Source organism: Phyllostomus hastatus, unplaced genomic scaffold (assembly GCF_019186645.2).
Source record: "Phyllostomus hastatus isolate PE091 unplaced genomic scaffold, TTU_PhHast_1.1 phas_contig_1, whole genome shotgun sequence".
In the NCBI taxonomy this organism is placed as follows: Eukaryota; Metazoa; Chordata; class Mammalia; order Chiroptera; family Phyllostomidae; genus Phyllostomus; species Phyllostomus hastatus.
Genome location: NW_025333498.1, coordinates 12,939,423 through 12,951,782, shown reverse-complemented (window position 1 = coordinate 12,951,782; position 12,360 = coordinate 12,939,423). Strand labels below are relative to the sequence as shown.

Genomic DNA, 12,360 nt, shown 5'->3' with positions numbered 1-12,360 from the left:
ATGCAGGCAGGCAGATCAAGCAGGCAGGCTGGAGCAGTGGAGTCTGTGGTGAACCAAGCTACTGGCATTTGAGTTGTTCAAATCTAGAGATTTATCAAGGGTACACATCTACATTCCCAGGGGTACAGAATGTTGTTAACCTCACATTAAAGAAAATAAAGAAAAAAAAACTAATTTGAACACATCCAGAGTGCTGAAAAAAATTGTGAGAAACGAAACTCAGTAAAACTTATTATTTTTTCTAAATAATTGTTAGTTTATATGTTTGTGAAGCTTAATGTAAATATTAAGACTAGATTTTTAGAAAAGAGTACTCATAATGTAAAAACAAGAATATCTGAAACCAACATTACAGATTGAAGAAAATATGGACAATTAAGGTGAACATATGTTTACATAATTATCTGATGTGGGGATTAGAGGAGGATCCCAAAGATTCTGTTTCATCCTTGAAGTTGGCAAAAAAATAAAGGCATAATTTTAAAAATAAAATAAACTAAAATAATATAAGTTCCAAAATATCAGAGACATTCACAGATATACAATCATTTGTTATGCATTATACATTCAAGGTTCTCTTGTCCTTAATAAAAAAGGAAAATAAAATCCATAATGCAACACAACATCTAAACCAGGGCCTAATCATTTCACAGCTTACTCAGAAAAAGTCTCCAGCAGATTGTGTTGGACCTACCAAAGGACTCTTCAGAAATATCCACTGAACACGTGCCAGCTCTGTTCTCTTTGGTCTCTAGGCTAAGCCAAACAAATGACTATCTAAATTGCCAGAAGAGTTAGACCAAATGTGTGTACTTTCTTATACCACTATTTGAGAGCATACTACCTAGGCATGTTCTTCCCATGTAACAAGCTTTAGTTTATCTTAAGGGCTGATTAACTTGGAATTGTGCATGTGCTTTATTTTATACTTTTTGTCATTTAAAGGGAATAACTTGGCCTCAGTTTCTACTTAATTTCTCAGTCTCTACTCAGTTTCTAATGGGTGCTGCTCCAAGAGTATGTAAAGGAGAAGAAAACAGTTATATTAGGAGTTTTTAATGTAAGATATCTCATTCACTTGCCAAAGGCTGTAGTAAAAACTGCAACTACGAGACCTTGATAATTCCATGCTGGAGATGCAGAGGAGAACAGGAAACAATAGGCAATGACTTCATCTGGAGCCGAGCAAGAGAGCACTTAGCCTTTAGTCATATTTCTTAGATTTGACACAAAGGTGGTAAGATAAATCTGGAGCTGGCTATTTCCATGGCTAATAGTATTGTTTTTGGAAGTATTTTGGAAAAATAAGGAATTTTTTATTCTTTTAGCCCTGTTAAACACATGTAACTTAGTACCTCTTAATACTGTTCTTTCCTCGCTGAAGCGACACTATAAATCAGTGATACAAAGGTTTTGGGGGCAGCCTGGAGGACTGCAATTCTGGTTTCCAATCTTTCCTTGGGATTCTCTCATGACCTCCAATGTGAACTGCAAAATGTTGTATTCACTGGAATTCCAAGGCCAGAACATTATTGCAGAACCCTTGGGGTTTAATTTGTTACAATTTGCATTTTCTTGGATATTTTCTTCAAGGAAGCCAGTAAACATTCTGCTTTAAGGATTGGCAGAAAACTATCTGCTTCAAATTCTCTTGGAATTTTAGATTACTCTTGGGGTGCTGAGATCAGAGGCCGAGAAAAGTCCAGTGCTCCCCAGGGCCTATCAACCCCCATCCTGAAACACTGGAGGAGAGAGGGACTCAAACAGGGGGACTCACACTAGGCAGGATTCACAGAGCAGGAATATTTTTCAGCCAATCCAAAAGCCCAAGATAATGACCAATGAAGTATATTTCGGTGAGATTCCTGAAATGAAGCATGAGCTGAACCCAAAGCCAAAATCCACCATGTGGGTGTTCGACATGTAATCCTTGGGTCTCTGTGATACGCCTTCAGATTTGGTAAAGGTCTTAGGAAGGCTTTTAGTTCTCTTATTCTTCAACTTTCTGTGGTTGCCTGTGTATCATGTCACCCTGCTGGTCAGGCCTTCCCGTCTGAATCTGGTGCTCGTATAAGTGCTGTCTGCAAAGAGGAAATACTGTTCTATTTTAATGCCGGTTGCCGAGCCCCCAAGGAGATTACCTCTTTCTCCTCCGCTCCCCCACTCAGGGAACACAATGTTACCATTCAGATACCCTGAAACACAGATGTAAGTAAGGTGCTAATGGAAAGGACTTGAGGGCACAATACCCCCTGCATGCAAGTAGTAACGATTTCAAGTCTGTGAAGGAAACACAAAAACCTAAGCTCTGTCTTACTCATATTTATGGCTCCAGCACCTATCACAGTTTTGGGTTTTTTGGTATTTATGTATGTATGTATGTATGTATGTATGTATGTATTTACCAGAAGTCCCCCAAAAGGAGTATTGAAAACACGCTGAGCATTTTTGGTTGTCACACCATGTCGCTGTGGTTTGTGGTGGAGGGGTCTGATGAAGGACTGTCCCAACACATAGCAGCCCTTCTCAGAAACACGTCTGTGAGAAACCCATGACACGGGACTTCCGGGAAGGGCCAGCACTGCCTCCTCATCCGTTGACAAAGGAAGGCGATGACACAGGGCTAACTTACAAGAGTTACCCATTCCACGTATGGATTGGTGAAAGGTGCAAGGATGAAAATGTGATTGATGTGGGGATGAAAGATGATCCAAACCTGGAAAATCCCATTCCTGCACTATCCCATCCCATAACTCCAGCTTCCCTGCTGGAGCTATCTGGAAAGACTTTTCGCCAGAGTTATAAATCGGCAGGTGTGAGCCTGCTGTAACTGGCTGGCCTTCCTACCAGCCACGCAGAGAACTTGTCCCAGAGATGCAGGGACAGCACTTGGACAACATTACTGTGTCCCTGGATCCGGCCATGCCTGATTCTCCTACTTATACAAATAAACATTCAGAGTTTTTGTCCACATTGTTCATGGCTTCTCCTAACTGAACATACTTAATGAATATATAAAACAAGTTAAAATCACCTGTTTTTCAGTTGAGGGTTAGCCATAAAACTGCATCTGATAAACATTATTAGCTGCTTTTAAATGCATGTTACTCTGGCACATGGATTTTGAAGAGAGTGAAGTATCTCGATCCCTGCATATCAATTCTTTTCCCCAACACCCACTTTCTGATGGCCCCTATTCACAATGTCCAAATAAGACTTTTACTTTAGAAGATTGAAGTTCAGAAATAGAAGACTTAAGAAAAGTTTTAATGTCTAACAAGAATCTTGGCTTTGACATGTATAATGAAATGTCAACTAATGATTACAAGCAATACTATCTCTTCTTTTACCAAGAAGATAAAATGTTTCATAACATTTATTCCGAAACATTTTGAAATAAATATCATGGATGACAGTCAAGTTTAGTTTTAAATGGTTTTTCCTACGTCCATTATTTAGTATATGTCTGAATTCATTCCCATTATCATCTCCGTGTGTCATTCCCTGGACTGTCTGTCACAGTCACACAAGCAAGATGACTGATTCCGGAGGAACACCAGCGAACACGTGTTCCTAGGTCAGCCCACAGAGTCCCGGTGCGGCAGTGTCCACAGTGACAGACACCATCTCCTGCATTCTGTTATCTTCTTTAAACCAGATATTTTATCAAAATGGTTGAGTCTTGATTTTAAAAAAAATTATCAGAATGGCTGAAAAGTCTGAGTACATACTTGAGCTTTAGGCTATCTATATTTTTAATTTTAATAAATTGGTATTTTTAGAGTGTTTTGGCCAAAGATACACAACCATAGTGCTAGTCATCTCCCCTGCTAACAGCAGTGTTGAGTAATGCTCATTCAATTTTCAGGTATTTGTGCCTTTGTGACACTTTCTGAAGACACAAAGACATTGACACAGCAGCTTGAACAATGCAGGCCGATGTGATAAATGTATTCCCCTAGTGTCCACTAGGGCTGTCTAGGGCACTGACCGATTCTGAGCCCTTTTGCAAAGGCCTCTGCAGTTGCATCCTCACCATTTCTACAGCCCAGTGCTCTCAAGCCCCCTGCAGGACACTGGCAGCCCCAGTGCCACGTGGGGAATATTTCGTAAAATGAAGATTTCTGGGTCCCACTTCAGGGGATTCTGACTCAGTAGTCATGAAGTAAAATAAGTGGAAATCTGTTTCTTAAAAAATTCCTTAATGATTTTGAGGTATAACCATGTTTTAGAAGCACCTGTCTACACATCCATTCTGCTGGGGATGGAAAATAAGACGTCTATTAATGGGTGAGCATTAGGACTTTTAAAAGCCAATAAATTTCCAAAATATTTCTATCTCCAGGCTTATCAGGGTGTCTGAAAACTCCTCCTCTACAGTAGTTCTTTTAACTTAGACATTTTCTCTATAAAGTTCTGATAGCAGTGCACAAACTGGGTTACTCCCTGCCTAACACCTGTCAGTGCCTATTCATCAAACATTAGAATAAAAAGAAACCTCCTTTCTGTGGTGTACCTGGCCCTCCGCAATCTGGTCACTGCCTACCTGCCCATCCCATGTTTCTCACAAGCCTTCCCCCACCCGCTTCTCCCTGGCCCGTGGGCCAACCGTACGAAACTTCCCACTGCTCTCAACGCTCCACCCGGAGTTGGTCCCAGGCCTGGGTATGTGCTTTTCGTATGGCTCAGTGGCTGGCCTTGTCCACCCACCCCTATGTACCTGGCAAATAATCTTAGAAAAAAATCCCCCCACACTGTTCTTTTCCTTGTAATGATATTTTATATGCCTTTCTGCAGAAGCCCCTCCAAAATATATTGGGCTTACTTGATTTAATATGAGATACATATAAATATCTTAATATGGGAAAAATCAAATGTAGAACAATATTTACAATTAGCAAATGTAGGTAAAAGATTTCAGGGGGTTTGAAATTTTCAAAATGCAGTCACCAAAAACTGGCCCACCTTCACATCAGCCCCTTGAGTAGAGGAACGTGCCACGCGCATCTCTGCGTGGCCCACACCGAATCAGCACCTGCTTTCACGACCTGCTGAATGGATCAGTGACTGGGAAGAATGGCATATTAGTATCTGGATACCTTCAGGTGTATGAGTTAACTTTTAGCCAGTGGGAAACAGGCTGAATTGCAGCTGAGGCTAGAAGGTGGGGGTTGGCATCACGGTGAAGGGTAAGGACTAGAGTAGTCTGGACCTGATAACCTGCTGAGACTCTGTGTTTCTAAAGGGTATAAGGTGCTGGAAACAGTGAGTGTGGGTGAAGTGGCTCCAAGGCAAATGCTGATGATAAATTATATTCCCTATGTCAGCACCCACACTTCATGAACTGTTTTTCTTTAAATGGGGGGTTCAGTTGGCTAACACGTGCCTAAAAATGTATTAGTCTATTCATTTTGAATTGCAGTTTTTTGACATAGCAGAGATACTTGTAAGTTGTGATTATCGAACTTTCGATGTTATCCAGATATTACGAAGTTTTAAATAATTACAACAATTAAGTGCCCACCAGTGGCCTATGAGTCCAGCTCTCCCCACATCTTACCTTCTTGAGTTGTCTCTAAGTAACAGCTGACCTCTGCAAAAATCAAAACAAAAACCAAACAAACAAAAACCCTCTAGCCCCATCTTTTGAGAGTGTTAGCTGTGTTCAGGAGCCACATCATTCCACTGTAAACTAGAGCAACCCATCTTACAAATGAGCTTTCACTTCCTACTTATGTCTTAATTTAGAAGAAAGATGCTTTCCGAGAGAGGTGAGCGGTAATTTCCCTTTCTACCCCTGAAGAGTTGAACACCCTGGGTTCCCACCCCCCATTCTTCTCTAAACCTTCTCTAACCCTTCAGTCCCTGTCACTTGCTTCAAGGCATAACAAAGCCCTCCCCTCACCATGGTGCCCTCTTTAAATCTGAAGAAAGTGGCAGGTGGTTTACACAAAATATCACAGAGAAAAATTAGACACTTGTCTGAGGCACAAAAAATAGTTCAATATATTTTCAAAGTCTAAAGGAAAAAAATCGATTTCTTGTCCTTTGGGAGGAAAAAGACACGTTCAGATTAAAAAATCCATTATCAGGTTGAACAAGCCTCAGGCCAGTGACTACATAAAACACTTAGATTAATCTACAGTAGCAGTCACAACGTATTTTTTTTAAGCTAGTTGTTAAACAGAACAAAATAGAATGCTCAGTTTACAGTATAGGCAGGCTTTACGTTGACAAGGAGATATGAAACTTCTAAGATGAGCAATCTATTAAAAATAGCTTGCCTCAGGACTCGGTCAAGGCCAGATTAATTTAAGTTTTCCTCTCCCACTTGGTTAGTCATTAAACTCAGGAAAGTATTCTGGAATTGGATCTGAGAAAAAGAAACTCTGGCAAACATCATAAAGTTGGTTATTTAAAGAGATGCTACAAGGCACTACTTTCCCTTTGGGCTCCAAAAGAATAGGGAACCAAGGATATTCTGTGATACTTGAAAAATGCACTCTGTCTTTTTAAGTGTAGCTTTGAAATAGCTGGTTTTAAGTACTAGCATATTTTATGGATATTGCACCACCTCAACTGCCATGCAGAGCACAAAAAGGATTATGGATTTTCTCTTCAGTGGAGCATTAAATGGTCCCCTGAATAGCAATTTTCTAAAAGAGCAAATATATGTGGTATATCCTGCATATGTTTTTCTGGCATGGCGGAGTCCATCTGTAACTCAGACTGGGAGATACAGGTAAAGTCTCCAGCTCATAGAAATAATTTTAGTGTTACCACTAAACTGAGACAATTTAGGACACCTGAAAGCAACAAATGAAAATTTTGGAAACTTTTGAAAATAGTTAAGTTCTATTATTTTTGTTAGTCTCTTCCATATAACATCACAATTTTATTTTGTTTTTTGATGCTCGTTTTGGCTAGAATATTTTACGCTTTCTTTTCTGCCTATCCAAAACTTGTCAGCCTTCAAGTCCAACTCCGGTGCCACCTCCTCCAGGATACCCTCTGTTCACCCCAGTCAGAAAGCAGTTCTTCCTTCCTCTGGATGCCTTCCCCACCTTTCTACTTTGAATGTACATTTCTCTACACAATTGTGAATGAGCAAGTTTGAAAGTAGGTGGATTATAAGCGAGGTGAGAGCTAGAACTCTTGTCCACTTTTGTATTTCCTTCAGGACAGTATGATATTTATTTTTTCAGTTCATTTAAGATGAAGTTACTGAAAATGGTAAATAGAAAAAAAAGTAAAATCAGGGCTTTAAAATTCATATTTGGAAAAGATGCATCTTTAAATTTTCTCCTGATTGTAATTCCTTAAGAGCAAATTTTTAAAAACAAATATCCAGTTTTCAGTAGATTATTAGTTCCCAAAAGCCAGATGATGGCCCTCTTCCTTTGGCTTCCCACAGCTCCAAGTTCAGATCATTGTGCTTGGTCAATGTTAACTATTACTTGGTGATTCAAAAACATAACTGTGTCCACTGAGCCAATGTTACAAATTTATATGTCATCAGAAGACAAAAGTCTCTTTGGATCCTAATACTTAATACCTCCCAAATATTTCTGTCATCTTGATGGGTCCCCTAGAGACTCCAGGAATCATTAAAACACATTCACAGTCTATACCACTAATAAGCAAAGTACTTTATACTTTTTTTAAAAAAAAATCACTACCACAGCTTTTACTTCACATATGCAGAATATTAATGATGAAAGAGAATCATTCATCCTAGAGACCTATTAATACCAGAGCCTCAAAACCATACACTTGGATTGCTTAATACCACACATATTTTTTCTTTGTGTCAATAATTCTAGTTTAACTATATAAAATTTATTTCTTATAGAAAAGCTTTTAGCAGTGTTCACAAACTCTTACATACTCATAAATTGTTTTCTTTTTCTTTCTATTATTTTTAGTCCATATCAAAAGCAAAATGATTATTCTCTAGTAGGAGATTACACTGTAATAGCATTGCAGTACACACCCAATAGAAGAGTTAAAAAAAAAACTAATGACACCACCAAATGCTGGTAAGGAAGCAGAAAACCAAATCTTTCCACATTGCCAGTAGGAATGTAAAATGGTATAGCCACTTTGGAAAACAGTCCAGCACTTCCTATAAAATAAACAGGCAACTACCATAAGACCCAGAAATTGTACTTATCTCAGAGAACTGAAAATTTACTTCCACAAAAAGTCTATACATTAATGTTCACAGAAGCTTTATTTATAATAGCCAAAATGTGGAAACAATAAGAAGGTGCCTCAGTGGGTGAATGGTTAAACAAACTGGTACATTCATACTATCGAAGTCCACTCAGCAACAAAAGAGGAAAGAATTATTGTTACAACAACTTGGATTGATCTCAAAGGCATTCTGCTGAGTGAAAAAAAGTCAATTTCAAAAAGTCGAAACTGTGTGCTTCCATTTATATCACATTCTTGGATGGTGAAGTCACAGTGATGGAAAATAGACTTGTGGTTGCCAGGGTTTAGGGGCCGCATGGGGAGGGGGATACTTAACATGAAGTGGTGGAAGAGGAAGATCTTTTTGGTGAAAGAGTCCTGTGTATGTTGACTGCAGAGGTAGTTACATTAACCTTCGCATGTTATAAAAAGACATAGAACTATGCACATACATTGTATCAATGTCAAATTCCTGGTTTTTATATTATACCATAATGGTAAACATTATAACCATTGGAAGAAACTGGGTGAAGGGCATACAGGTCCTTTGTGAACAAATTTTGTAATCTCCTGTGAATCTAAATTATTTCTAAAAATATTTTTTTAGAATATTACTAAAAAATAAAAAAATATATAAAAATAAAATAAATAAAATCTTGTAACATGTTAAACTGGATGGAACACAGTGATAATAAGCATGTACTGTGACTCTCCAGGGCCTCTGGGTCTATATTGTCACCCCATGTTTACTTTTTATGTTACTTGTGTATTATCTGTCTTCCTCTACTATATTGTAAGTTTCAAAAGGCAATAACTTTGGTCTGTTTTGTTCACTGTTGCATCCCAAGAGCTTAGATTGATGCTTGCATACATAATATAGTTAGTAAAAATCTGGTGAATGAGACAAGCAAGGCAGTATATCCACTGCTTTACCATATATAGGCAATAATTTAGGGTAATATATGAAATTATACTCATAGTCTAGGATTCAGATCATCAGAATTATATGAGTCATACCAAAACACTTTTTTATCTCCTACCTTTCCATTTGATCTTGGATTTCTACTTACCCAAGTAATTACAGGCACATAGTTACTCTCAACACTGCTTTTGTAACTTCTAAGTAAAAAAATAAATACCTTGTTAGCCTTGAAGTATACAACTTGACACTGTAAAACACAAAAATATTTTTTAAAATATAAAGTTCTATTGTATTTTTAAACTAACAATAATGTTGACTTTAAAAAGTTGAAACATCTGGTCAAGATAGAGGCATAGGCAGACACACTTCACCTCCTTTGCAGCCATGGACAGAAGTACAACTAGATGTCAAAACAAATAACACCCAGAGCCATCAGAAAATTGAGCTGTATGGAAGTCCAACAACCAAGAATTTAAAGAAGCCACATTCATCCACATGAGTAGGTGGGGTGGAGTCATCGAGAAGGGCAGAGAGGCATGGAGACACAGTGTGGCATGAAGAGGTGGTGGCAGTGGTAGAGTAGATGGCCCCAAATTCACACATGGTGGATAAAAAGTGGGAGGGATACTTTGGGAGTGAGTGATCCCATCCCCAGGCGAGACCACACAGCCCAGGGTTCCAGTGCCAAGAAGATGAATCCCCATAACTTCTGGCTGTAAAAACCAGTGGGGACTGGGGCAGTGGAAGAAACTGACAATTTTCAGGATTCTCAGCTTAAAGGGCCCACACAGACTTGGGATGTACACAAACACACCCGCTCTGCGATTCACCACCAGGGCAACAGCTGGAAGGGTGCCAGTCGCATAAGGGAAGTGGGTGAAGTGACTGAAAACAGGGTGAGTACTGGGCACTCCAGAAGCCAGGCAGTGGCACTGTCTCCTGCTTGAGTCCTCCACACATACAGAGCCACAAACTGGTGCAGTGGGTCACCCTGCCTTGGGGATTACCTAAGGCTCCACCCATGTAATTAACAAGTGCCTTTTCTACAACAGGCCATGCTACCAAGACAGGGAGTTAAAGCAGCTCTACCTAATATACAGAAACAAACACAAGGAGGCTGCCAAATTGAAGAGACAAAGAAATATGTCTTAATGAAAGAACAGACAAAATTCCAGGAAAAGAACTCAATGAAATGGAGATAAGTAACCAATCAGATGCAGAGTTCAAAACTCTGGTGATCAGAGTGCTCAAAAACTTCAGTGAGTACAGCAGCAGCATAAAGGAAGAAATGAAGGCTACACTAAGTGAAATACAGAAAAATCTACAGGGAAACATCAGTGGAGGGGAGGAAGCCAGGATTCAAATAAACGATTTGGAACATTAGGAAAAAAAATACTCATTTAACCAGGACAGCAAGAAGAAAAAAGAATTAAAAAAATATGAAGATAGTATAAGGACCCTCTGGGACATCTCCAAGTGTACCAACACATGAATCATAGGGAAGCCAGAAGGAGAGGGGGAAGGGCAAGAAACTGAAAACTGATTTGAAAAAATAATGAAAGAAAACTTCCCTAATTTGGTGAAGGAAATAGACATACAAGTCCAAGAAGCACAGAGAGTTCCAAACAAGCTGGACCCAAAGAGGGCCACACCAAGACACATCATAATTAGAATGTAAAGGTTAAAGATAAAGATAGAATCTTAAAAGCAGCAAGAGAAAAGCAGAGAGTTATGTACAAAGGAGTTCTCATAAGACTATCAGCTGATTTCTCAAAAGAAACTTTGCAGGCAAGAAGGGACTGGCAAGAGGTACTCAAATGATGAAAAGTAAGGACCTACAACCTGGATTACTCTACCCAGCAAAGACTATCATTTAGAATTGAAGGGCAGATACAGCACTTCCCAGACAAGGTAGTTCATCACTAAAGGAGTTCATCACTGCTGAGCCATTTTACATGGCATTTAAAGGGACTTACCTAAGGAGAACATAAAAACTATGAACATTAAAAAGGCAACAAATTCACAACTATTGACAACTGAATAAAAAAAAACAACTAAGCAAACAACCAGAAAATGAACAGAATCATAGATATGGAGATCATTTGCAGGATTATCAGCTGGGAGGGGAAAGGGGGAGAATGGGGGAAAATGTGCAGGGATTTAAAAGCATAATTGGTGGGTATAAAACAGACAGGGGGAGGTTAAGACTAGTATAGGAAATGGAGAAGCCAAAGAATTTATGTGCATGACCTGTGGACATGAACTAAGGGGGGAGGGGATTACCGGAGGGAAGGGGATAATGGGTGGAGGGGGGCAATAGGGGAAATTTGGGGCAACTGTTAATAGCATAATCAATAAAATATTTTTTTAAAGTTGAAACAATATAGCTCAAATACATTAGTATAGTGCTTAGTCTATTTCACTGTAAAGGAAAGATCATTTAAAAATAAGACAAACGAAAATAATTTTGTCATCATTAGTAATAAAGCCTTTCTTATTATCACTATTACTTAGAATCCAGAGTTCCATTGAAAGTATTTGTTTATTTCAATACATGGATGTATTTTGTTCTCCTACTCAACCACGTAAGGAACTTCCGAGCTAAAATCTGAAAGTGTAATTTTACCTGATTTTGTCCTTAGCACTGTATGTGAGTTATGTGGCATCTCCCACTGGGTGCCACAGTACTCCCATGGGTCTCTGTACACTGCCATCAGCAGAGGACTTAGGAATCTCTACACCAGAATCTTCCATGCTGGCACAGGATGAGATTTAGGTGCGACATCCCCACTGGGGCCCAAAGCATCCCATTTCTGGCTGTGCTGTGACAGCACTTTTTGTGAATCAGGTGTATACTTCTGCATAGGATGAGGCTTGAGTGCTCAGCTTGTGCCAGGAGGCCACAGGATACAGCATAGTGGAAAGATCATGATGAACTAATTTCACTCAGCTCAGCCACTTAGCAGCTCTGAGCAAGCCATCAAACCTCTCTCAGGACCAATTAGTGTTTTCCAGACATGGGGGAGGGGAGGGTGGGGGGAATGGGTCAAAAGGTACAAATGTCCAGCTATAAAATAATAAGTCGTGGGAATGTAAAAACAGAAAACAAACAAACCAAACCTCACTAAGACTCAGGTTAAGAAAGAGGAGTCCAGACCACGCTGGTCCTTACGTGAGCAACAAATGAGACAGTAGCTGTGACAGCAGTCTATGAAGTAAAGACATCTGCTATATAACCATTT

The 12,360-nt window shown here is 39.3% G+C and overlaps 1 protein-coding gene across 5 annotated transcripts in view; it reads right to left on the bottom strand.

Annotated features, from left to right (window-relative positions):
• Positions 1–12,360, bottom strand: part of CCDC141 (coiled-coil domain containing 141) — a 175,935-nt gene that overhangs the window by 146,233 nt on the left and 17,342 nt on the right. The gene's annotated exons all lie outside the window — the stretch shown is intronic.